General features: G+C 51.4%; 1 long non-coding RNA gene across 1 annotated transcript in view; it reads left to right on the forward strand.

Moving 5' to 3' along the window:
• Nucleotides 1-1,637: 1,637 nt before the first annotated feature.
• The window catches only part of LOC140407245 (uncharacterized), a 90,949-nt gene continuing 67,604 nt past the window's right edge, over nucleotides 1,638-24,982 (forward strand). Inside the window, exons 1-2 of the long non-coding RNA XR_011939760.1 lie at nucleotides 1,638-1,730; nucleotides 7,356-7,440. This is a non-coding gene — a long non-coding RNA (uncharacterized lncRNA). The remainder of the gene's footprint in view (nucleotides 1,731-7,355; nucleotides 7,441-24,982) is intronic.

Below are 24,982 nucleotides of genomic sequence, written 5' to 3' on the forward strand. Positions count from 1 at the left end.
CAATTCAACACTTTCCAGCAGAACTGCCTAAAATTAAACTCTGTCCACAGAACAAAGCACTTTCTAAAATCAACAAACCGATGGTTTTGAGTTCAAGTCCTGGGACTGTCACATGAGGAACCCCCCCCCCCCCCCCCCCCCGCCTCCAGCCCCACTGGGGTCACTAGTTTCATCCTTTCAGTTCTCAGGATTCGCAAAGCCTTTACTTTAAGGAGGGGGAGGGGTGGACAAAAATTGACACTGCACACCCCCTCCCCCCCCCCCCCCCACAGCTGGGCACCAGCAATTCTCAGCAGTCCATTCCAGTTCTGTTAAATTCACAACTACTTTGCCAGGAAATGTTTGGCCGGAGTCAGGAATTGTGCTTGGATCAAGATTTCTAACAACTGCGGATAGAAAATAGTTTCCATTTTTTTTTTTGCCACCGCGGCCCATTCAGTCATTCATCCTACGATTCAATCTGTTGAGAAAACAGCAGAGAATGAAATCTTCTGTTTTACATAAAAGTAATTACACATTTCCAAGTGTGATCAGTTTGGATGTAGACTCAGCAGCTGGACACATTTGTAGTGCTTTTTCCAAAATTGATCATTTGACTCACTTAGACTTGATCAACATGTATTTAAATGTTATGTTGGGATGAGCGATTCTGTACCATGAGTAAATAAGAAGTGATCTGCCTCTTTATGATTCCCTGTGCTTCAGTTCAGTATATATTCTTCAGAAATCCATCATGGCAGCGCTTTATTTAAACTTTTTGCTTTCCTTCCTATTTTTCCCCTCTGCTCATGGAGATGCTGTATTTCTTGGAGGCTGGTTTGGTTCCATGATGTTAGCTATCCTGCCGTAGATCATCCAAGAGGCTATTGTAAACCTTGGCATTGAATGTTTGAACACGAAGGGAGAAACATAGTGGCTTATGCATGCACTCCTCCAATGTTCATATAAACTTACTTTCCAGCAGGGGTCACTGCATAACAATGTTCCAATTGTCCCACCTACAACCCAAGACAGAGCAGATTAAAGACAAACCTGGGGCCAAATTGTCCATGTGGTTGAAATAGGTAACTTTCATTTATATAGCGCCTTTCACGACCTCAAAACACCCCAAAGTGCTTCACAAGCAATTGAAAAGCAGTTACTGCCGTCACAGAGGGAAATGAAATGGCCAATTCTGGTAACGTATAATTCTAATAAAGAATCTTTAACTTAAATGTTAAACTATTTCACATGTAGTATATATTTCCTGTATTTTCCACTGTGGTACAACTTGTGGTAGCCATTTTCCCATAAGGCATTCCGTCCCTCGTCCCTTTAAATATATCAATGTGACTCACAGTGTAACTTATTTTAAGCATCTGGAGGACATGTAATTCTTATAAGTTTCAAAACTAATTTGTAAAAGCAATCAATTCATCATATTGCACTTGTTGGTGCCTTCTGCAATCACAACCCAGGAAACGGTATACTTTAATAATTTCTAAACTCAATTTATCCTAATGGGTGTCTTTTCTCCCAAAATAAGGGTATACGGAAAGATTTAAAATCTAAATGGCAGAGAAGAAAATTCCTGCTCTAAAAATGGGGGATGGCTTTTAGCACAGACAATAGGAAGTCACACATTGGCCTGTTTGTTCTTTGATACTCATCCTATCAACAAGGCCAGAGCAGCTGTGTCGAGCTGTGAGTGATGCCAGCCAAATGCCAATAGGTGTAAACGTGGTGTTAAGGTGTGGTGCCAAGGCAGTTCAACTTTTGCTATGCTCCTTATCCTTCTGTGAAAAGCTTTTTCCCTTTGTTAGACATTTGACAGTTTACTTCAAAGTGATTCTCAGGCTGTTTAGCAGCTCAGCAGTTGTACCAAATGAACCCTCTCATTAACCCGCTCTTTGCTGAGTCCCTCAGGATTTTCGATACCACTCATTAAGCTTTATGTCCCACTTGTTTGTTAAGAACTATTTGTTAAGATGGCCATTTGTAGTGCTTTATAGACCATAGTATAGTAGCTTTCTGTCTGTGTCCAGTTTGGGTCCCAATTCATGTGTTGTAGTCAAGTGTTTGAAGTAAATATTATTTTACATTTTAACTTAGGAAACAAATACTGATTTCACTTCTAAAAATGCATATCTTTGACAAACATCTCAGTTCCACATTCTAAAAAATGACAATAATTAATTGTCTATAGTCAGGGGCGGGATTCTCTGACCCCCCGCCGGGTCGGAGAAACGCCGGGGGCTGGCGTGAATCCCGCCCCCGCCGTGTCCCGAAGTCTCCGCCACCAGAGATTCGGCGGGGGCGGGAATCGCACCGCGCCAGTCGGCGGGCCCACCCTCGCCGATTCTCCGGCCCGCGATGGGCCGAAGTCCCGTTGCTGGAATGCCTGTCCCGCCAGCGTGGATTAAACCACCTTTTGAACGGCGGGACAAGGCGGCGCGGGCAGGCTCCGGGGTCCTGGGGGGGGCGCGGAGCGATCTGGCCCCGGAGGGTGCCGCCACGGTGGCCTGGCCCGCGATCGGGGCCCATCGATCCGCAGGCGGGCCTGTGCCATGGGGGCACTCTTTTTCTTCCACCTTCGCCATGGTCTTCACTATGGCAGAGGCGGAAGAGACCCCCTCCCCTATGCATGCGTGGGGATGACGTTAGCAGCCGCTGACGCTCCTGTGCATGCGCGGACCCGCGTCGCCCGGCGAAGACCTTTCGGCCCCGGCTGGCGTGGCGCCAAAGGCCTTTCCCGCCAGCCGGTGGAGCGGAAACTACTCCGGCGCGGACCTAGCCCCTCAAGGTGAGGGCTTGGCCCCTAAAGGTGCGGAGACTTCTGCACCTTTGGGGCTGCCCGACGCCGGAGTGGTTCCCGCCACTCCATTACGCCGGAACCCCCCGCCCCGCCGGGTAGGGGAGAATCCTGGCCCAGGTCTGTATAAACATCTGTATCAGGGCATCCATATCATGTAATAGTCAGAAATATCACCGGAGCATGTTTCAGGCAGCTGATGGAAGATCTGATATGTCTTGTGGATTGATGCAGTCTTCATTCATTAGATGGGAGTTCTGTCGCACGTTGCAGTGAGTCACAGCATTAAAAGGCATGGTGGTAGAGTGGTTAGCACTGCTGCCTCACAGTGGCAGGAAACTGGGTTCAATTCCGGCCTCGGGTGACTGTGGAGCTTGCACTGTCTGCGTGGGTTTCCTCCGGGTGCTCCGGTTAGCACAGTTGCTTCACAGCCCCAGGGTCCCAGGTTCGATTCCTGGCTTGGGTCACCGTCTGTGCTGAGTCTGCACATCCTCCCTCTGTCTGCGTGGATTTCCTCCGGGTGCTCCAGTTTCCTCCCACAGTCCAAAGATGTGCAGATTAGGTGGATTGGCCATGATAAATTGCCCTTAATTGGAAAAATTAAAAAAATATTTAAAAACATTAACGCTCACATGTGACGAATGATCGCTTGGGCAGTTGGAAGGTTGCCAATTGAACTTTCAACCCAGTATGAATCAGCATTATGAATGTCCCCTCCAATCTTGTCTCCCCTGTCTGAATGTGCTGACTGCGGACTGTTTACAATGTGCTGTCTTCGGAATGAGGTTTAGATTTCCACTGCCATGTATCCTGTGGAAACGATGGCCACTCAAGTGTATAAATGATATTAGTGAAGCAGAGGAGAAAAATTAACTCTGACTTTGGAAAAGTGAAATACTCAGCTCTTGCACATCTTGTCTGACTCGTTGTAATCTAAGCCAAAGGGAGTTTTGTGCAAAATTTGGAAAAAAGCAGCAAAATTCTGTTTTCAGACTTTCTTTTTGAAGCAAGTAGAACATGTTCTAAATAATTATAATGTGATGATACCATTATAAGTGGGACATCCGAACCCTGAGCTGAACAATGGACAATAGTTTACTGTGCATATTCATTGGAAAACAGCCACTTTTCCCTTTCCCCGACTCTCCAATGTCATCAACATATTTGGGGTCTCATTCTATGGGCACTGAGAAACCTCCAGTGCTCACCAAATGGTCACTCTTCAAAGCATACTAATTCTCTAGCAGGAGCCCCTGGAGGCCAATCAGAAGTAAGATCCTAGGCACAGTTCGTTATTAGTCAAGGGGCTAAAATGACTGTGGTCATTTGCAGCATCCATGTTGTCTGTCAAAGAACAAAGAACAATACAGCACATGAACAGGCCCTTCGGCCCTCCAAGCCTGCGCCGATCATGGTGCCTGTCTAAACTAAAACCATCTGCACTTAAGGGGCAAAATTCTCCCCCAACGGCGCGATGTCCGCCGACTGGCGCCAAAAACGGCGCCAATCAGACGGGCATCGCGCCGGCCCAAAGGTGTGGAATGCTCCGCATCTTTGGGGGCCGAGCCCCAACATTGAGGGGCTAAGCTGGCGCCGGAGGAATTTCCGCCCCGCCAGCTGGCGGAAATGGCGTTTGTTGCCCCGCCAGCTGGCGGAAATGGCGTTTGGTGCCCCGCCAGCTGGCGTGGAAATGCGGCGCATGCGCGGGAGCGTCAGCGGCCGCCGACAGTTTCCCGCGCATGCGCAGTGGGGAGAGTCTCTTCCGCCTCCGCCATGATGGATGCCATGGCGGAGGCGGAAGGGAAAGAGTGCCCCCACGGCACAGGCACGCCCGCGGATCGGTGGGCCCTGATCGCGGGCCAGGCCACCGTGGGGGCACCCCCCGGGGTCAGATCGCCCCGCGCCCCCCCCATTACCCCGGATCCCGCCCACGCCGCCTGGTCCCGCCGGTAAATACCAGCTTTGATTTACGCCGGCGGGACAGGCAATTTCTGGGCGTGACTTCGGCCCATCCGGGCCGGAGAATTGAGCGGGGGGTCCCGCCAACTGGCGCGGCCCGATTCCCGCCCCCGCCCAATCTCCGGTACCAGAGACTTCGGCGAGGGCGGGATTCACGGCGGCCAACGGCCATTCTCCGACCTGGCGGGGGGGTCGGAGAATGACGCTCCAGGAGTCCATTCCCACCCTATTCTTATATCTGTCTACATGTCCTTTAAATGCCAATATCGTACCTGCTCCCACCACCTCCCCAGGCAGCGTGCATATATTTACCACCGTCTGTAAAAAACGTGCCTCGCACATCTGTTCTAAACTTTTCCCCACACACTTTAAACCTATGTCCCCTCGTACTTGACTCTCCTACCCTAGGAAAGAGCATCTGACTATCCACTCTGTCCATGCCACTCATAACCTTGTCGACCTCTATCAGGTTGCCTCTCAACCTCCGTCGTTCCAGTGAGAACAGATCGAGTTTATCTAACCTCTCCTCATAGCTAATGCCCTCCATGCCAGACGAGATCAGCTAGCGCCGTGCAATAAACCAGGGAGAGAGCAGCAGCCTTGTCGCTCTTTACATACAATAATAACAACATAGGTCCTTCAACTTGGGAAAACCTCCCAGGTTGTTCCATTAGGCATGGAAATCGATGCTGAGCCACTAAATGAGGTACGCGGAGGAATGACACAAAATCTAATCAAAGAGTCAAGGCTTATGGACGATCTCAAAGAAGGAGAGGTATCAGAAGAAGCCGAGGGGTTCGGTGAGATGATTCTATTGATGATTCAATGGAACATTTTTAAAGAATTAATTCTTGGGTTGTGGGCGTCACTGGCTCGGCCAGCATTTATTGCCCATCCCTAATTGCCCCCGAGAAGGTGATGGTGAGCTGCCTTCTTGGGACATGTTGTGGGGCCCTGAAACATTATACAAATGAGGGAGTGAGGGAGCTATTTGTATTTGTTTTAAGTTTTAAATCTACTTCAGTGCCCCCGAAATGAATAGTAATAATGACTGCCTGGCCAAAAGAACATTGTGTACCAAATTATCGCATGCGTTTTGTCAACCATATTTGTAACTAATAAGAGTCCGTGAGTTCAAATCCCATCATAGCTGTTTGAGAATTTGAATTCAGATTTAAGAATCTGGAAATAAAAACGCTGCCGCCAGGGTGCTGTCAGAAACCTATTGCTTCACCAATGTCCTTCAGGGGAACGAGAGCATCCTTGGTCAGACTGGCTTGAATGTAACTCCGGTTCCACACCACCATGGTTGATATTAAGTGCCCACTTAAATAATGTAATTAGCTGCTCAGTTACCTTGAACCACTAATGGTTTGGCGCTACTAAGGATAGGCAATAAGTGCCAGGCCAGCCTCGTTAACAATGACCACATTCTGAAAATGGAAAATGAGGTCCGCTAATGCTCAGCACATTTATCCAGTGATCAGCCGAGCCATACAAGGTCTCAACTTTGACCCCGAGTCTGAACTGAATTAATTGATCTTCGTCAGGATGATTGCGCTTACATTGGAGGTGGTGGGGGGGAATCAATCAATGTTATGTTTTTATAAAGTTAGAGTACCCAATTCCTCTTTTCCAATTAAGGGGAAATTTAGCGTGGCTAATCCACCTACCCTGCATATCTTTCGGGTTTTGTGGGGGTGAGACCCATGCAGACACGGGGAGAAAGTGCAAACTCCACAAGGACAGTGACCCGTGGCTGGGATCGAACCCGGGTCCTCGGCGCCGTGCGGCAGCACTGCTAACCACTTCGCCACCGTGCCGCCCCTTTCAATCAAAGTTCTTCATTGCCACTCAGTGACACCCTATTGTTTGCATGGTGAATGATATCTGTTAATGACCTAGACTTGGGCATGCAGAGAGAAAAATTTCAAATTTTGCAAATGCTCAAATCTGGAAGTATTGGGAGCAATCAGGAGGATAGTGATAGACTTCAAGAGGAATTTGCTGTTGGGATGGGCAAAGGCCTGGCAGATTAAATTTAATGCAGAGATATGAAGCGGGGAGGTAGACTGGCTAAGTTGCACCTGTAGAGAGCCAGCACAGATACAACAACCCAAATGGCCTCTTTCTACATTTTAACCACAATTCTTTGAAGCTACAGTTGTTTGAAAAGTCTGCCAATATTCACCATCCAGGCCATTTGGACAAGGTAAACTTGAAGCTCAGGATTATATCCAAGAATGGATCAGCACCTTCATGGACGATGTGAAGGACAAGCGTGAAGAAAACTGGGTTCTGTTGCATTACAGGAAAATTACAAATCAACTTTTTCTCCTGATAGATGCTAGATGCTGGCAGACCTGCTGAGGTTTTGCAGCATTCTCTGTTTTTGAACTTAATACAGATATGTGTTGCGTTGCATATTAACGTTTTTAATGGTCAGGCATCCATTTTGCACTATTTGCCTATTTCAATCTGGTAAAAATAGTTTGCAAAGCAGACTCTTATTTTGATAACCAGTGATAGTGGTTTGCATAGAATGGGCTGCCATCCAACATAATGCATTTTCTTTTCTGTTTTTTTTCCTGTCTTGAAAATTCAGATTCTCGGTGGGATACAGATCCTACAGTGCTGCTCCATTACATCCCCTCACCCAACTGGTTACTCTCCATATGAAGGCGATTATGGTGAGTTTGAGTAATATATTCCCTTATGTGGATGAATTCATTCAAATCCTGTCTCCAAATTATATCTGTGCGTGTTGCCTTTTCCTGAAATATCATTACCAGACTGATTCCAGGGATGGCGGGACTGTCATATGAGGAGAGATTGACTAGGTTGGGATTGTTCTCGCTGGAGTTCAGAAGAATGAGGGGGACATAGAGACTTATAAAATTAGAACAGGACTAAACAGGGTAGGTGCAGGGAAGATGTTCCCAATGATGGGTGTGTCTAGAACCAGGGGCGAGATTCTCCGACCCCCCGCCGGGTCGGAGAATCGCCGGGGGCTGGCGTGAATCCCGCTCCCGCCGGTTGCCGAATTCTCCGGCACCGGATATTTGGCGGGGGCGGGAATCGCGCCGTGCCGGTTGACGGGCCACCCCCCGCGATTCTCCGGCCCGGATGGGCCGAAGTCCCGCCGCCAAAATGCCTGTCCCGCCGGCGTAGATTAAACCACCTACCTTACCGACGGGACAAGGCGGCGCGGGTGGGCTCTGGGGTCCTAGGGGGGGCGCGGGGCGATCTGGCCCCGGAGGGTGCCGCCACGGTGGCCTGGCCCGCGATCGGGGCCCAACGATCCGCAGGCGGGCCTGTGCCATGGGGGCACTCTTTCCCTTCCACCTCCGCCACGGTCTCCACCATGGTGGAGGCGGAAGAGACTCTCTCCACTGCGCATGCGTGGGAATGCCGTCAGCGGCCGCTAACGCTCCCGCGCATGCGCCGCCCGGAGATGTCATTTCCGCACTAGCTGGCGGGGCACCAAAGGCCTTTTCCGCCAGCTGGCAGGGCGGAAATTTGTCCGGCGCGGGCCTAGCCCCTTAAGGTTGGGGCTCGGCCCCCAAAGATGCGGAGCATTCCGCACCTTTGTGCGGCGCGTTGCACGACTGATTTGCGCCGTTTTGGGCGCCAGTCGGCGGACATCGTGCCGTTTCCGGAGAATTTCGCCCAAGGGGTCACAGTCTGAGGATTCAGGGTAAACCATTTCGGAAAGAGATGAGGAGAAACTTCTTCACCCAAAGAGTGGTGAGCCTGTGGAATTCATTACCACAGGAAGTAGTTAATGCTAAAACATTGAATATATTCAAGAGGCGGCTGGATATAGCACTTGGGGTGAATGGGATCAAAGGCTATGGGGAGAAAGCGGGATTAGACTATTGAGTTTGATGATCAGCCATGATCGTGATAAATGGCGGAGCAGGCTCGAAGGGCCAAAAGGCCTCCTCCTGCTCCTATCTTCGATGTATCTATGTACCATTTAGTGGTGACCCCTAACTGCTTTTTTTCCGTAAGGTACAGGGATGATTTTGATACCTGTGGAACCTGCCACAGCAGGAAATACTGCCTTTGGGGGAAGAAGGTAAATAGTTGGAGATGAACAAGCAACAGAAGGGAAAAAAAGGACCTAGTAAACTTAGAACTCGTTATTCACTTCTATTATAGTCAATAGAAATGGCTTGGGGAAGTGGGGGTGAAGATCATCTATCTTTTTAAAAATAAATTTAGAGTACCCAATTATTTTTTTCCAATTAAAGGGCAATTTAGCGTGGCCAATCCAACTAGCCTGCACATCTTTGGGTTGTGGGGGCGAAACCCACGCAAACACGGGGAGAATGTGCAAACTCTACACGGACAGTGACCCAGAGCCGGGATCAAACCTGGGTCCTCGGCGCCGTGAGGCAGCAGGGCTAACCCACTACGCCACCGTGCTGCCCTAAGATCATGTATCTTTAGTACACAGTCATGTGCTTAAGTGAAAATGCTCAGTACAAAATTTTACCCACTCATCCAATAGTTTGAAACTTCAACAAAGTTAAATTCAACCAGTATTAGCACTGCTCAAGGGGGATTTTCATAAGTCTATAAAATTGTTTCATCAGCGTTAATCATTGACAAAAATGCTTTGCCTGACATTTCCAACATTATGGAAATGTGCCAACTGGAAAATATTCCCAGAGTCGAAGTACATTTTTTGCTGTGATTAATTTGCACCTAGTTTATTAAAAACGTTCGCTAGATCCTGATTCAGTGTAAAATTGTTCAATCGCAACAAGTGAGAAATTAAAAAACAGCTAAGCATTCTTTTTCCAAATCACCATTTTACTTTGACTAAACAGAACACAGCTAACTTTGTGTATGGAGCTCTCTTAGAGTGAGATCATTCTGGAATATGTATCCTGCCAATTTTTTTTCTCTCTCTGAAAGGTATAGATGGTTCCTTTAATGCTAGATTGACACAGAAGTTTTATTAGATCTGTAAAATATCACCTCTTTCCTTCCGGCCTATAAAAGGGCCTTCAGTTAATAAGTCAACTATTCCCTGCCAGTAGCCAACTGGGATATAATGTTGGAGAAAGAACTTGGGGGTGAGGGGGGGGGGGGGGGGGGGGCATAAACGCACCACTCTGCATGTGGGTTATTTTTTCTGTCATATTGATTTTGTAGTGGTTAATCAGTCTCGCCCGTCAAATAAAGTAAACACACTGTAGATAGACAGCTTCCTAAGTGCAGCACTGTGCCAAATACACAGCTTAAATCTGTGTGCTTTCTGTTGGCTGACCCCAAGCAGCCAAGAGTTGCCTCACGTACAAAACATACATCATGAAGGACACACTAAAGTTCATCCAGCCACAAGTCCGTTACAGATCAGCTTCAGCGTTTTATGATTCAATAGAATCAACAAATCAACCAGTATGTTTGGGTGGAAGGGATTTTGCTACAGAAAAAAAGTGTTATAACCTACAGAAATTAGTGGAGACTAATTTGATCTGCTGAATTAAAGGTGAAAATAATCTGTTTCAATTGGTGATGTGTGCGCACGACCACACAGTTTGAAAAATTGCTCTTCAGGCTTGCAGAGAATTAAGGGGTAATTTAGTGTGGCCAATCCACCTAACCTGCACATCTTTAGGTTTTGGGGGTGAAACCCACGCAGACACGGGGAGAATGTGCAAACTCCACGCGGAAGCGCTGTAGGCAGCAGTGCTAACCACTGCGCCACAGTGCCGCCCATGTGGTCAGAGAAAATGCGCGAAGTGCAACTCCTACATTGAACTGGCGGGAAGGAGAAGTGAAATCAGCCAAGACCCTGTTCAGCAAGCTTCTTTCTGGATAGTCCCAGTTCTCAAATGTTGGGTGACAAGAGAATCACGGATGGAGGCCATTCGGGCCACCCTGCTTATGCCTGTTTTGATCTTGGATAGATTTATCCAATTAAATCCCATTTCCCTGGCCTTCCCTCATAGCCCTGTAAATCTTTACTCTTCATGTATCTATCCAATTAACTTCACAAAGGTATCATTGAATCGGTTTCCATCATCCTTTCAGTCAGTGCATTCACTCGCTGGGTAAACCGAAAAACGTCTCATTTCATCTTTGGTTCTTAATTGCCAAATATTTTAAGAAATCTGAAGAAGAGTTTATGGGGCGCAATTCAGCGACCACGTGTGCACCATTAGGCTCATTTAAATACTGGGATACCAGATTCACCCAGTGCCGGGGAGTCAATGGCCCCACCTGCGAAAAGACCTCACTAGTGAGCTGTTTAGCACTGGTTTCCACAAAGGTGGACCAGGCATAATGGCACGTCGGGGAGTCTTGCAGGCAATTGGAGACCCCTGGGTGGATGGAGACAAGGCAGGCTAGTACCCTTGGGCCTCTTGGCACTGCTAGCCTGGCACCCTGCCAGGGTCGGGCCGGGGATAGCCTTGCCAATTGGAGGGGGGATTAAGGAAGTTTCCAGGGGCCTCAACAAGATTGGGGGGATGAATGGACAAAGTCAATAAAGCAGGGGGCCTGAAAGGGGGGAGGGAAAATTGGGGCTACCATTCAAAATGGCTGCCCGATCTGCAAGGAGCTGTTCCTGCTGGTGAGATCAGCTCGCCAGCAGGAAATCTCTGTGGCCTCAGTGGGGAGAAACTTCCCAAGGCCCAAAAAACCCAGTGGGTTCAATAGCAGCGTAATTCTTGGCACTGCAATCCCAAGAAACACCCCGGCAAACATGCCCAAAAGCGGACTTTAACTTTTGTCTGCCGAACTGCGCCCTTGGATTCAAAACAGTGGGCGGGATTTTCCACGCAACCCACTGTGTGTTTTGTGGTGGCGGAGAGGGCCCACCAACGGCTGGTAGCAGGATTGACTGGTCCCGCTGTTGTCAACTAGATTTCCCATTGAATGCTGCTGGGAAACCCGGGAAATTTGGCCATAAATAATAAATATTTCCCCCCCCCGTCTCAATCTTCACACACCCCAACCATAAAACAACAATCCCCACCCCCCCCCGGAATACTGCATCTGCTGATATTTTTAATTTTCCCCGTGAAAGTCGACGAACGGCTGCCACCTTCAGGTGAACCCGGCCATATGTGCAAGATAGGTGGATCGAACACGCTAAATTGCCCCTTAAGTGAAAAAAAATGAATTGGGTACACTAAATTTTAAAAAAATAAAAAGGTGTACCTGGCCATTGACCCTCTTAAGGCAAACTTTATTTTCTCGAACCCCCCCCACCCCCCCACCCCGAATACTGCAACTGCTGCCATTTTTGCCAACTCCGGAACCCACCATTTAGCCTACCTGGTACAAACCGATGATTATTATAAATTGGGGTCCAAACCGGTGCTCCCTCCACTCTCTTCTCTCTCCTCCATTGCCCCCAGATTCTCAGAGCCGCCACCACCACCGGACATGTGGAGTATCGGGCCGGCGAGAACGGAAGAGGTGCCGTTATCAGTGCTCCCAAACTGGTGTCTTTGCATGACACCGCCTCCATCTGCTCCCATGCCGACCCCTCCCTCACTACCCACTTCCTAACCATGGCAATATTAGCCGCCGAGTAGTAATTGCAGATGTTCGGCAGCGCCAACGCACCCTCCCCCCGACTGCGCTCCAGCAACACTTTCTTCACTCGCGGGGTTTTACCCGCCCACACAAAGCCCGAAACAACCTTATTCGCCTGCTTGAAAAAGGCCTTTGGGATGAAGATGGGGAGGCACTGAAAGACATACAGAAATCTAGGGAGGACCGTCATTTTCACAGTCTGTACCCTCCCCGCCAGTGATAGTGGGAGCATGTCTCATCTCTTAAAGTCCCCTTCCATTTGTTCTACCAACCGGGATAGGTTTAACTTGTGCAGTACCTCCCATTTCCGGGCCACCTGGATTCCCAGATACCGAAAGCTCCTCCCTACCATTCTAAGCAGCAGCTCTCCCAGTCTCTTCTCCTGTCCTCTTGCCTGGATCTCGAACATCTCGCTTTTCCCCATGTTCAATTTATACCCCGTAAAATTGCCAAATTCCCCCAGGGTTCGCATTACTTCCCCCATCCCCTCCAACGGGTCTGAAATATACAAGAGCAGGTCATCTACGTAAAGCGAGACCCTGTGCTCCACCCCCCCACCCCCCGAACCAGCCCTTTCCAGTTCCTAGAGGCTCTTAACACCATGGCCAATGGCTCTCTGGCCAGAGCAAACAGTAACGGGGAGAGGGGGCACCCTTGCCTCGTCCCTCGGTGTAGTTTAAAGTAGCCCGACCTCAGCCGGTTCGTATGAACACTCACTACTGGTGCCTGAGCAACCACACCCAGTCAATAAAGCCCTCACCAAACCCAAACCTTCCCAGCGCCTCCCACAGGTAATTCTACTCCACCCGATCAAATGCCTTCTCCACATCCATCGCTACCACCGCCTCCACCTTCTTTCCTTCTGATGGCTTTTGATGATCATATCATTTAAAAGCCTTCGAACATTGGCCTTGAGTTGCCTGCCCTCAACAAATCCCATCTGCTCTTCCCCTATCACCCCCGGGACACAGTCCTCTGTCCTTGTGGCCAATATCTTAACCAGCAGTTTGGCATCCACATTCAGTAGAGAAATTGGCCTGTATGACCCGCATTGCTCCGGATCCTTCTCCCGTTTCAGGATCAATGAAATCGAGGCCTGCAACATTGTTGGGGGGAGGACTCCCTTGTCTCTTGCTTCATTAAATGACCTCACCAGCAGTGGGCTCAATATCTCTGAAAACTTCTTATAGCATTCCACCGGGTAGCCATCAGGCCCTGGGGCCTTGCCCGACTGCATGCCGTCCAGCCCCTTGATTATTTCCTCAATCTCAATTGGGGCTCCCAGCACTTCCACCAGATCCTCATCTACCCTCGGGAACCTCAACTGATCCAAAAACTGCCTCATCCACTCCACCCCAGCCGGGGGTTCCGACTCATGTAATTTACTATAGAAGTCCTTAAACACCTCGTTCACCCCCGCTGGGTCCAGGACAATATTCCCGCCTCTACTCTTTACTTTACCTATCTACCTGGCCGCCTCCCTTTTCCTGAGCTGGTGCGCTAACATTCTGCTTGCCTTTCCCCCATACTCATAAATCGCTCCCCTTGCGTTCCTCAACTGTTCCACCGCTTTCCCTGTGGTCAACAGCCCAAACTCCACCTGTAACCTCTGCCGCTCCCTCAGTAGCCCCACGTCCGGGGCATCCGAGTATATCCTGTCCACCTGGAGTATCTCCTCCACTAATCTATCCCTCTCAGCCCGTTCTGCCTTTTCTCTGTGGGCCCGTATCGAGATTAACTCCCCTCTGACCACTGCCTTCAGAGCTTCCCAAACCATCGCTGCGGAGACCACCCCCGTATCATTTATTTCCAGGTAGTTCTGGATGGACTTGTTAACCCGCCCACAGATCGCTTCGTCCGCTAGCAACCCGACATCCAGTCTTCACAGTGGGCGTTGCCCTCTCTCCACTCTAACCCGTAGATCCACCCAATGCGGGACATGGTCCGACACTGCGTTTGCCGAGTACTCAGTATCCACCACCTCCGGTAATAGCGCCCTGCTCAGAACAAAAAAGTCGATGCGAGAGTATACCTTGTGGACAGGTGAGAAAAAGGAAAACTCCTTCGCCCTTGGCCATGCAAACCTCCATGGGTCTACTCCCCCCATCTGTTCCATAAAACCCTTTCAATTCCTTTGCCTCAGCCGGCCTCCTCCCTGTCCTGGATTTTGACCAGTCCAATTCCAGATCAATGACTGTTAAAGTCTCCTCCCATAATCAGGTTATGTGACTCTAAGTCTGGGATCTAACCTAAAACCCGCCTCATAAATTCCACATCATCCGAATTCAGAGCATATATGTTCACGAGTACCACCCGCACCCCCTTCAGCTTCCCACTCACCATTATGTACCTACCCTCCTTGTCTGACACGATTCTCCCTGCCTCGAATGCCACTCGTTTGTTGATCAAGATTGCTAACTCCCGGTCTTTGAGTCCAGACCTGAATGGAACACTTGGCTGACCCACCCCTTCCTCAATCTCGTCTGGTCTGTAACCTTTGGGTGTGTCTCTTGTAGCATTGCCACGTCCGACTTCAGCCCCCTCAAATGCGCAAACACGCGAGCCCTCTTGACCGGCCCATTTAGCCCTCTGACGTTCCATGTAATCAGCCTGGTCAGGGGGCTTCCAGCCTCCCCCCCCTGCCCTGCTGACTAGCCATCACCCTTTTTAGGCCAGCCTCGAGCTCACGCCCTCCGCTTCCTCTAGTCCCCACTCGGGCAGTCGCCGTTCCCAACCTCCCATTTGTCCCCTAGTAACTGTTCCTCCCCGCCAGCAAAGCAGCTACACCCCCCCTTTCCCCCCCCCCGAGCAACAACACTAGAAACCCAACCCCCCCCCCAAGTCAAGCTCCAGCTTAACACCTGCTCACCCCCCACTGCGCTTCCGAGAGTCAGCTGACCCATGCTAACTTAATAGCGCCTGCCCCAGCAACAAGCAGTCTGTCTACCCATTGTTCTCTCCCCTCTCCCCCCACATGGACAAACATATTAAAAGCATCAAATTCCCCAGTAAACAAACATCAGAAAAAACAGTGAAGAAACAGCCATTTTAGAAAAATAATCACCCAAAAAACAGAACCAACCCCATAGCCCATCCACCCTCTAACCAGCTCCCTGCAAGACAAAGTAATCTTTCGCCATCCAAACAGCCCCTGATGACACATAACACTACTTATATTTATATAACCCAGCACAACAAATTGCGGCCACAGTACTTCTCCAAGGTTTCAGTGTCTTTTAATTCGCCTCCAGCCTCTTTTCTTTAATAAAAGTCCGTACTTCGTCTGGCGTTTCAAAGTGGAAGTCCCGTTCCTCATGTGTAACCCACAGTCGGGCTGGGTACAGCATCCCGAACTTCACCCCCTTCTTAAAGAGGGCCGTTTTTGCCCGATTGAACCCAGCTCGCCTCTTGGTCAGATCTGCGCCCAGATCCTGATAAATGCGCAGCTCACAGTTCTCCCATTTGCTGCTCCGTTCCTTCTTGGCCCATCGCAGAACGTGTTCCTTGTCCAGGAAACGGTGAAAGCATACCACCATGGCCCTCGGTGGCTCGTTCACTCGGGGCTCCTTTGTGAGGGTTCTGTGCGCTCTGTCCACTTCCAGGGGCCGAGGGAACGCCTCAGCCCCCATCAACTTCTCCAGCATGTCCGTCACATGAGTCCGCACATCCGATCCCTCACTGCTTGCTGGGAGGCCGACAATTCTAAGATTCTGCCTCCTGGACCTGTTCTCCCGGTCCTCCAGCTTCTCCTGCATTCTTTTCTGGCGGTCGTTCATCATCTCCACCTTGGTCTCCAGCACGGTTATGTACTCCTCGTGCATGGACACCTTTTACTCCACCTCCTGGATCGCTCTCCCATGGGTCTCTTGATTCAGCACAACTTGATCAATCGAAGCCTTAATCGGGTCCAGCGTGTCCTTCTTCAGCTTGGCGAAGCAATCTTCGAAAACCTTCACCAGCTGCTCCGTCGACCATTGTGCCTTCTCCGCCATGCTTTCCCACGTTACCAGCTCTGCTCGCATCTTCCTTAAAGGACTTTGTCTTCTCACACGGCCACTTCTGGTCCAATTCTCCATACACCGGAGGGGGGATTTCTCCTTACTGTCTCACTCTTCACTGATTTATCCCATAAAATCAAAAAAAAACGAGGGAAAAAGGTCCAAATGTCCGTCACAGGCGGGAGCTTCCAAGTGTGCGATCCACTCCTCCATGGCCTCCATCGGAAGTCCCTGCACATCCTTTCTAAACTGTGGGGCCCAGAATTGAACAGAATACTCCATTAATGACCAAATCACTTTTTGAAATTAAGGTCCATCATCATTTCCTTGCTTTGGTACATTGTAAAACCCATAATCTGATATACTTTTTAACCACTTTATCAACCTGCCATCTTCAACAATGTGTGCCCATATACTGCCCCCCCCCTACCCTTGCACACTTAGTTTGTACTGCCTCGCTTCTTTCACCCTACCAAGATGAATTACATTGCACTTCTCTGCATTAAATTTCATCTGCCACTTGTCTGACCATTCCACCAATCTTCTATGCCCTTTTGAGGTCGATCACTATCCTCCTCACTGTTCACTATGCTTCAAAGTGTTGTGTCATCTACAAATTTTGAAATTGTGTCCTGTGTACACAAATCCAAATCATAAATATATTTCAGTAAAAGCAGTGGTTTCTGTACCAAGTAGTCCTCCCTGGATTACACCTCTGTATACCTTCCTCCAACCTTAAAAATAAATGCCCATCATTACTCTCTGTTTCCTGTCTTTTAATTCATTTTGTATTCTCTCTGCCAATCTCCCTTTAATTCCTCAGGCTTCAACTTTGCTGGCAAGTCTATGTGACACTTCATCAAACCCTTTTTAAAATTTTAAATAACCCCCCCCCCCCACCCCCCTCCCCCGAGTTGCTGCTGCCATTGACCAATGTCTACCGTTCTACCAGGAAGTCTAAGAACGGTTGCCACCACCTAAAGAACCCTTGTACCGACCCTCTCAAGGCGAATTTCACCCTCTCCAATGTCGTTGATCCAGGATTCCACGCTTGGGGGCCTCCTTCCACTGAAGAAGAATCCTTCGCCGGGCTACCAGGGACGCAAAGGCCAGAATACCGGCCTCTTTCACCTCCTGCACTCCCGGCTCCTTTGCCACCCCAAATATTGCGAGTCCCCAGCCCGGTTTGACCCCGGATCCTACCACCCTTGACACCGTCCTCGCTACGCCCTTCCAAAATTCCTCCAGCGCTGGGCATGCCCAGAACATATGGGTGTGATTTGCTGGGCTCCCTGAGCACCTAACACATCTGTCCTCACCCCCAGAAAACCGGCTCATCCTTGTCCCGGTCATGTGTGCCCTGTGCAGCACCTTGAACTGTATGAGGCTGAGCCTCGCGCACGAAGAGTAAGAGCTCACCCTCCCTAGGGCATCTGCCCACGTCCCTTCCTCAATCTCCAATCTCCTCTCCCAACTCCTCCTCCCACTTACCTTTCACCTCCACCACCGAGGCCTCCTCCTCCTCCTGCATCACCTGGTAAGTTTCCAAGATTTTCCCCACTCCTACCCACCCCCCCGAGAGCACCCTGTCCTGTACTGTGTGTGGCAGTAGCCACGGGAATTCCACCATCTGCCGTCTGGCAAACGCCCTTACCTGTAAGTACCTGAAGGTGTTCCCCGGGGGGAGCCCGTACTTCTCCTCCAGCTCACCCAGGCTCGCGAACTTCCCGTCCACAAACAGGTCCCCCAACTTGTATCCCTGCCCTGTGCCACCCCGAAAACCCTCCACCTGCTCTCCCTGGGGCGAACCGGTGGTTTCCCCATATGGGGGTCCATGCCGAGGCCCCAACTTCCCCCCTATGCCGCTTCCACTGCCCCCAGATTTTGAGGGCAGGCTGCACCACCGGGCTCGTGGTATACCTCCTTGGAGGGCGCGGCAGCGGCGCCGTTGCCAGCGCCCCCAGACTCGTACCCACACAGGACGCCGTCTCCAGCCTCTTCCATGCAGCTCCCTCCCCCTCCATCACCCACTTACGCACCATTGTCGCATTGGCGGCCCAGTAGTACCCACAGAGGTTGGGCAGTGCCAGTGCCCCCCTATCTCTACTTCACTCCAGGAACACCCTTCTCACTCTCGGAGTCCCTCGCGCCCACACAAACCCCATTATGCTCCTGTTAAGCTGCCTAAAAAAAGCCTTCGGATGAACACGGGGAGACACTGGAACAGGACCAAAAACCTTGGGAGAACTGTCATTTTGATTGACTGCACCCTACCCGCCAAGGACAGTGGCAACATGTCCCACCTCTTGAACTTCTCCTCCATTTGCTCCACCAGCCTTGTGAAATTAAGCCGATGCAGGGCCCCCCAGCTCCTGGCCACCTGGACCCCCAAATACCTGAAGCTCCTCTCCGCCCTTTTTAGTGGGAGCTCGCCAATCCCCCTCTCCTGGTCTCCTGGGTGGCCCACGAACAGATCGCTCTTCCCCATGTTGAGCTTGTACCCCGAAAAGTCCCCGAATTCCCTAAGAATCCTCATTACCTCCAGCATTCCCCCCACCGGGTCCGCCACATATAGCAGCAGGTCGTCTGCATACAGCGACACCCGATGCTCCTCCCCACCACTCACCAACACCCTCCAGTTCCTTGACTCCCTTAGTAACATAGCCAGGGGTTCAATTGCCAGAGCGAAGAGCAGGGGGGACAGGGGACACCCCTGCCTCGTCCCTCGGTGCAACCGAAAGTACTCAGACCTCCTCCTGTTTGTGGCCACACTCGCCATCGGGACCTCATACAACAGCCTAACCCACCTGACAAACCCCTCCCCAAACGCGAACCTCTTCAGCACCTCCCACAGGTACCCCCACTCTACCCTATCGAAGGCTTTCTCAGCGTCCATCGTCACCACTATCTCCGCCTCCCCCTCCCTCGACGGCATCATGATAACATTCAAAAGCCTCCGCACATTCGCGTTCAACTGCTTCCCCTTCACAAACCCCGTCTGGTCTTCATGGATGATCTGCGGCACACTATCCCCAATCCTCGTGGCTGAGACCTTCGCCAGCACTTTGGCATCTACATTTAGCAGCGAAATCGGTCTGTAAGACCCACACTGCAGGGGATCCTTGTCCCGCTTCAGGATCAAGGAGATCAGTGCCCGGGACATCGTCGGGGGCAAAGCTCCCCCTCCCTTGCCTCATTGAAGGTCCTGACTAGCAACGGGCCCAACAGGTCTATATATTTTTTGTAGAATTCGACCGGGAAACCTTCCGGCCCCGGTGCCTTCCCCGCTTGCATGCTTCCTATCCCTTTGATCAGCTCCTCCAGCCCAATCGGGGCCACCAATCCCGCCACCAGTCCCTCTTCCACCTTTGGAAACCTCAATTTGTCCAGGAAGCGGCCCATCCCTCCCTCCTCCCGTGGGGGCTCGGATTGGTACAATTCCTCGTAAAAGTCCCTGAAGACCCCATTGGTGCCAACCCCACTCCGCACCACACTCCCTTCCCTGTCCTTAACTCCCCCGATCTCCCTAGCTGCGTCCCGCTTCCGAAGCTGATGCGCCAGCATCCGGCTTGCCTTTTCCCCATACTCGTAAATCGCCCCCTGGGCCTTCCTCCGCTGCACCTCTGCCTTCCTGGTGGTCACCAGGTCGAATTCGGCCTGGAGGCTGCGCCTCTTCCTCAACAATCCTTCCTCGGGCACCTCCGCATACCTCCTGTCTACCCTCACCATCTCCCCCGCCAGCCTCTCCCTCTCCCCCCCCGCTTCCTCCGCTCCTTATGGGCCCTCAGGGAGATCAGCTCTCCCCTCACCACCGCCTTCAGCGCCTCCCATACCATTCCCACTCGGAGCTCCCCATTGTCGTTGGTCTCCAAGTACCTCTCTATACTTCCTCAGACCCGCTTGCTCACCTCCACGTTCGCCAACAGCCCCACCTCCAAGCGCCACAACGGGCGCTGGTCCCTCTCCTCCCTCATCTCCAAGTCCACCCAATGCGGGGCGTGGTCCGAAATGGCTATTGCCGAATACTCGGTATCCTCTACTCTCGCTATCAGCGCCCTACTCAAAATGAAAACGTCGATTCGGGAATAAGCCTTATGGACATGTGAGAAGAATGAAAATTCCTTAGCCCCCGGCCTTGCAAACCTCCAAGGGTCCACCCCCCCCCCATCTGGCCCATAAACCCCTCAGCACTCTAGCCGCCGCCAGCTTCCTACCCGTCCTAGACCTGGAGCGATCCAGTGCCGGATCCAGCATCGTGTTAAAGCCTCCCCATTATCAGGCCCCCCACTTCCAAGTCTGGGATCCGACCCAACATTCGCCTGCATCGTCCCAATTCGGGGCATACACATTGACCAGTACCACCCTCTCTCCCTGCAACTTACCACTTACCATTACGTACCTACCGCCATTATCTGCCACAATGCTCGACGCCTCGAATGACACCTTCTTTCCCACCAAGATCGCCACCCCTCGACTTTTGGCATCCAGCCCCGAGTGAAACACCTGACCTACCCACCCTTTCCTCAGTCTTACCTGGTCTACCACCTTCAGGTGTGTCTCCTGGAGCTTAGCCACATCCGCCTTCAGCCCCTTCAGGTGCGCGAACACCCGGGCCCGCTTAACCGAGCCGTTCAGTCCCCTTACATTCCAGGTTATCAACCGGATCAGGGGGCTACCCGCCCCCCTCCCCCGCCGACTAGCCATAACCCCTCCTCGGCCAGCCACGTGCCCGCACCCCACACCCGGCCCGTTCCCCACGGCGGCACCCCCCCCGTCACGATCCCCCCCCCCCCCCCCCACTCGCTCCAGCTCCCCCTTGACCATAGCAGCAGCAGCTCGATTCCCCCCCCCACAGGACCCATCCTAGCTGATTTACTCCCCCCATTGCACTTCCGCAAGTCAGCTGACTCCTGCTGACCCCGCCACTCCCGCCTCTCCTTCGACTCCTCCCATTGTGTGGCACACCCTCCTCTCCTGTTCCCCATCCGCAGGCTCTCCCCCTCCCCCTTCCATCCTAAGCGTGGGAAACATCCCTTGCTTCCCCGCCCCGGCCCTGCCCCCACCAGTCTTCAGCGCGGGAAAAAGCCCGCGCTTTCCACCTACCCGCCCCGCCACCTCTAACGCACCTCCTTTTATAGGCCCAGTCCCCTCACCCCCGACTCGGGCCTCCCCCTCCCCGGGGCCCCATCTCACCGCCGGCCACCACCCCTGTTCCGTTTACCTACCCTCCTCCAAGAGCCCCCCCGACCAACCCAACCAAAACAGTGCCCAACCCGCCGCAACCACCCTCACCAACTCGAAAGAGAAAAACACAGAGAAAAAGAAACCAGGAGCAAAGCAAAGGTTTTTTTTTAAAAACATATCAACCGCAGTCCCCAAACGCCCATCCCGACCCTCAATCTGTGTCCAACTTCTCGGCCTGAACAAAGGCCCACGCCTCCTCCAGAGACTCAAAATAATGGTGCCGGTCCTTGTAGGTGACCCACAATCGCGCCGGCTGCAACATGCCAAACTTCACCCCCTTCCTGTGCAGCACCGCCTTCGCTCGATTGTACCCGGCCCTCCTCTTCACCACCTCCGCACTCCAGTCCTGGTATATTCGAACCTCCGCGTTCTCTTACCTGCTGCTCATCTCCTTCTTGGCCCACCTGAGCACACACTCCCGATCGACGAACCGATGGAACCGCACCAGCACCGCCCGCGGAGGCGCGTTAGCCTTGGGCCTCCTCGCTAGCACTCTATGGGCTCCTTCCAGCTCCAGGGGCCCCTGGAAGGACCCCGCTCCCATCAGCGAGTTCAACGTGGTGACCACATAGGCCCCCACGTCCGGCCCCTCCAGCCCCTCCGGGAGGCCCAGAATCCACAGATTCCTCCGCCTCGACCGATTCACCATCTCCTCGAACCGCTCCTGCCATTTCTTGTGGAGCGCCTCATGCGCCTCCACCTTTACCGCCAGGTCTAAGATCTCGTCCTCATTGTCGGAGATCTTTTGTCGAGCCTCACGGATCGCCACCCCCTGGGCCGTCTGTGTCTCCAGCAGCTTATCAATAGAAGCCTTCATCGACTCTAGCAGGTCCGCTTTAATCTCTAAAGCAGCGCTGAATACCCTCCTGCTGCTCCTCCGCCCACTGCATCCACGCTGCCTGGTCTCCACCCACAGCCATTTTGTTTTTCTTCCTCGCACCTTCTTCGGGTCCACCACCACCTTTTTAGTCGCCCCGCTCCTGGTAAAAGACATATACTATCGGGGAGCTGTTATAATCTCCTTCCCACACCGGGAAACGTCCAAAAAGTGCCGTTGGAGGCCCTGAAAAGAGCCCAAAAGTTCGTTTTTGCGGGAGCCGCCGAATGTGCAACTTAGCTCTGCATAGCCACAACCGGAAGTGCTCATCAAACCTTTTTTAACTGTATTGTCCTGATCAATCCACTCTTCAGAAAAATTAGTTAAACACAATTTACCTCCAGCAAATTCATGCTGCCTTTCCTTCATTAATCCTCACTTGTCCAAGTGCGTGTTAATTTTGTCCCAGATTATTGTTTTTATAGAATTTACAGTGCAGAAGGAGGCCATTCGGCCCATTGAGTCTGCAGCGGCCCTTGGAAAGAACACCCTATTTAACCCCACACTTCCACTCTATCCCTGTAACCCAGTAACCCCATCTAACTTTTTTTTTTGGACACAAAGGGCAGTTTAGCATGGGCAATCCACCTAACCTGCATATCTTTGGACTGTGGGAGGAAACCGGAGCACCCGGAGGAAACCCACGCAGACACTGGGAGGACGTGCAGACTCCGCACAGACAGTGACCCAGCCGGGAATCAAACCTGGTACCCTGGAGCTGTGAAGCAACTGTGCTAACCACTGTGCTACTCTATAAGCTTCCCGACTATCATTTGCAATTGTCCATTCATCTGGCAAAACCCTTGTATCTATGGAGATTATGGCCAGTGTCTTAAATTCTGGAAGGCCGTCATTCCCATCTTGAAACATTTCTATCTATCTCTCCTTCTTTAAAATGCTCCTAAAAACCTACCTCTCTGACTTAATATCTCCTTATGTGTTTTGGAGTCAAATATTGTTTGAGAACTCTCCTGTGAAGCACCTCAAGGTTAATTTTCCACAAGGCACTAAACTTGTTGCTGTTTTAAAAACAGAAATTATTGAAGTACTCAGCAGATTAGTCAGTATCTGCGCAGAGAGAAACAATAATATTTTCGGTTAATGACCTTTGGATGTTAGATTAAACACTTTATGCAGTCGATCCAGAAGTTGGAAAACCTAACAAGCTCTACCATATGGCATTTCTACACTGGAAGAAGCACAGTCAGAACCAATGATACCATTTGAACACTTGCAGATCCTGTGTATATCCAGTGGAAACTTTCACACACAGCATGAGAGGCCGTGGAGTTACTACTGGAGAGGTAGTGATTGAAACATGGACCATTCCAAGATTTCAATGTCAGAAAGAAAGGGAGAATTAATGGATTGGGGAACAGAATGAGACATTTTGGATATCAGGGGCGGGATTCTCCCACCCCCCCGCCGGGTTGGAGAATCCCCGGGTGTCGGTGTGAAACTGGTTCCACCGCTCCGACGCCACCTGCCATATTCTCCGGTGCCGTTTTTCAGGTGGGGGAGGGGATCACGCCATGCCGGTCAGGGGCCGTTGGCAGCGGCTGCCCCGGCAATTCTCCGGGCCCCGATGGGCCGAGCGGCCGGCCGTTTTCGGCCAGTCCACATGGCGGGACAAACCCCTGCGCATGCGCCAGAACACGCCGGCGGTTCTGCGCATCCACGAACTCGCGCCGGCCCTTCTGCGCCGGTTGGCACAGCGCCAACCCCTCCGGCGCCGCCCTCGCCCCCGGACGTGCGGAGGATTCCGCAACTTCCGGGCGGCCCGACGCCGGAGCGGATCTCGCCGTTCTTGCCGCCGGTGTCAGGCCATCCCGCCGATTGTGGGAGAATCCCGCCCATGCTTTCTGTCTTCTGTGTTTAAATGCACACTTGTCATTACACTGAATTTACTGTAGTGTTTGTGTACAAGTAACAGTGAAAATCATTCACTTGATTGATTGATTGATTTGATTTGTCACATGTACCGAAGGACAGCGAAAAGTATTTTTTGAGGCCGTACATAGTAGACAAAAAGAATAATCAACAGCGAACATTGACAAATGGTTACATCAACAAACAGTGATTGGTTACAGTGTGGAAAAAGGAACCAAACAAAGCAAATACATGAGCAAGAGCAGCATAGGGCGTCGTGAATAGTGTTCTTACAGGGAACTGATCAGTCCGAGGGGGAGTCGTTGAGGAGTCTTGTAGCTGTGGGGAAGAAGCTGTTCCTATGTCTGGATGTGCGGGTCTTCAGACTTCTGTACTTTCTGCCTGATGGAAGAGTCTGGAAGAAGGCAATGCCTGTGTGGGAGGGGTCTCTGATAATGCTGTCTGCCTTCCTGAGGCAGCGGGAGGCATAGACAGAATCAATGGGAGGGTGGCAAGCTTGTGTGACGCGTTAGGCCGAGTTCACCGCACTCTGCAGTTTCTTGCGATCTTGGGCCAAGCAGTTGCCATACCAGGCTGTGGTGCAGCCGGATAGGATGCTCTCTATGGCACATCTGTAGAAGTTTGTGAGAGCCGATGCAGAAGTAGAGACATCATGTAGAGACT

The sequence above is a fragment of the Scyliorhinus torazame genome, chromosome 1 (assembly GCF_047496885.1).
Source record: "Scyliorhinus torazame isolate Kashiwa2021f chromosome 1, sScyTor2.1, whole genome shotgun sequence".
Taxonomy (NCBI): Eukaryota; Metazoa; Chordata; class Chondrichthyes; order Carcharhiniformes; family Scyliorhinidae; genus Scyliorhinus; species Scyliorhinus torazame.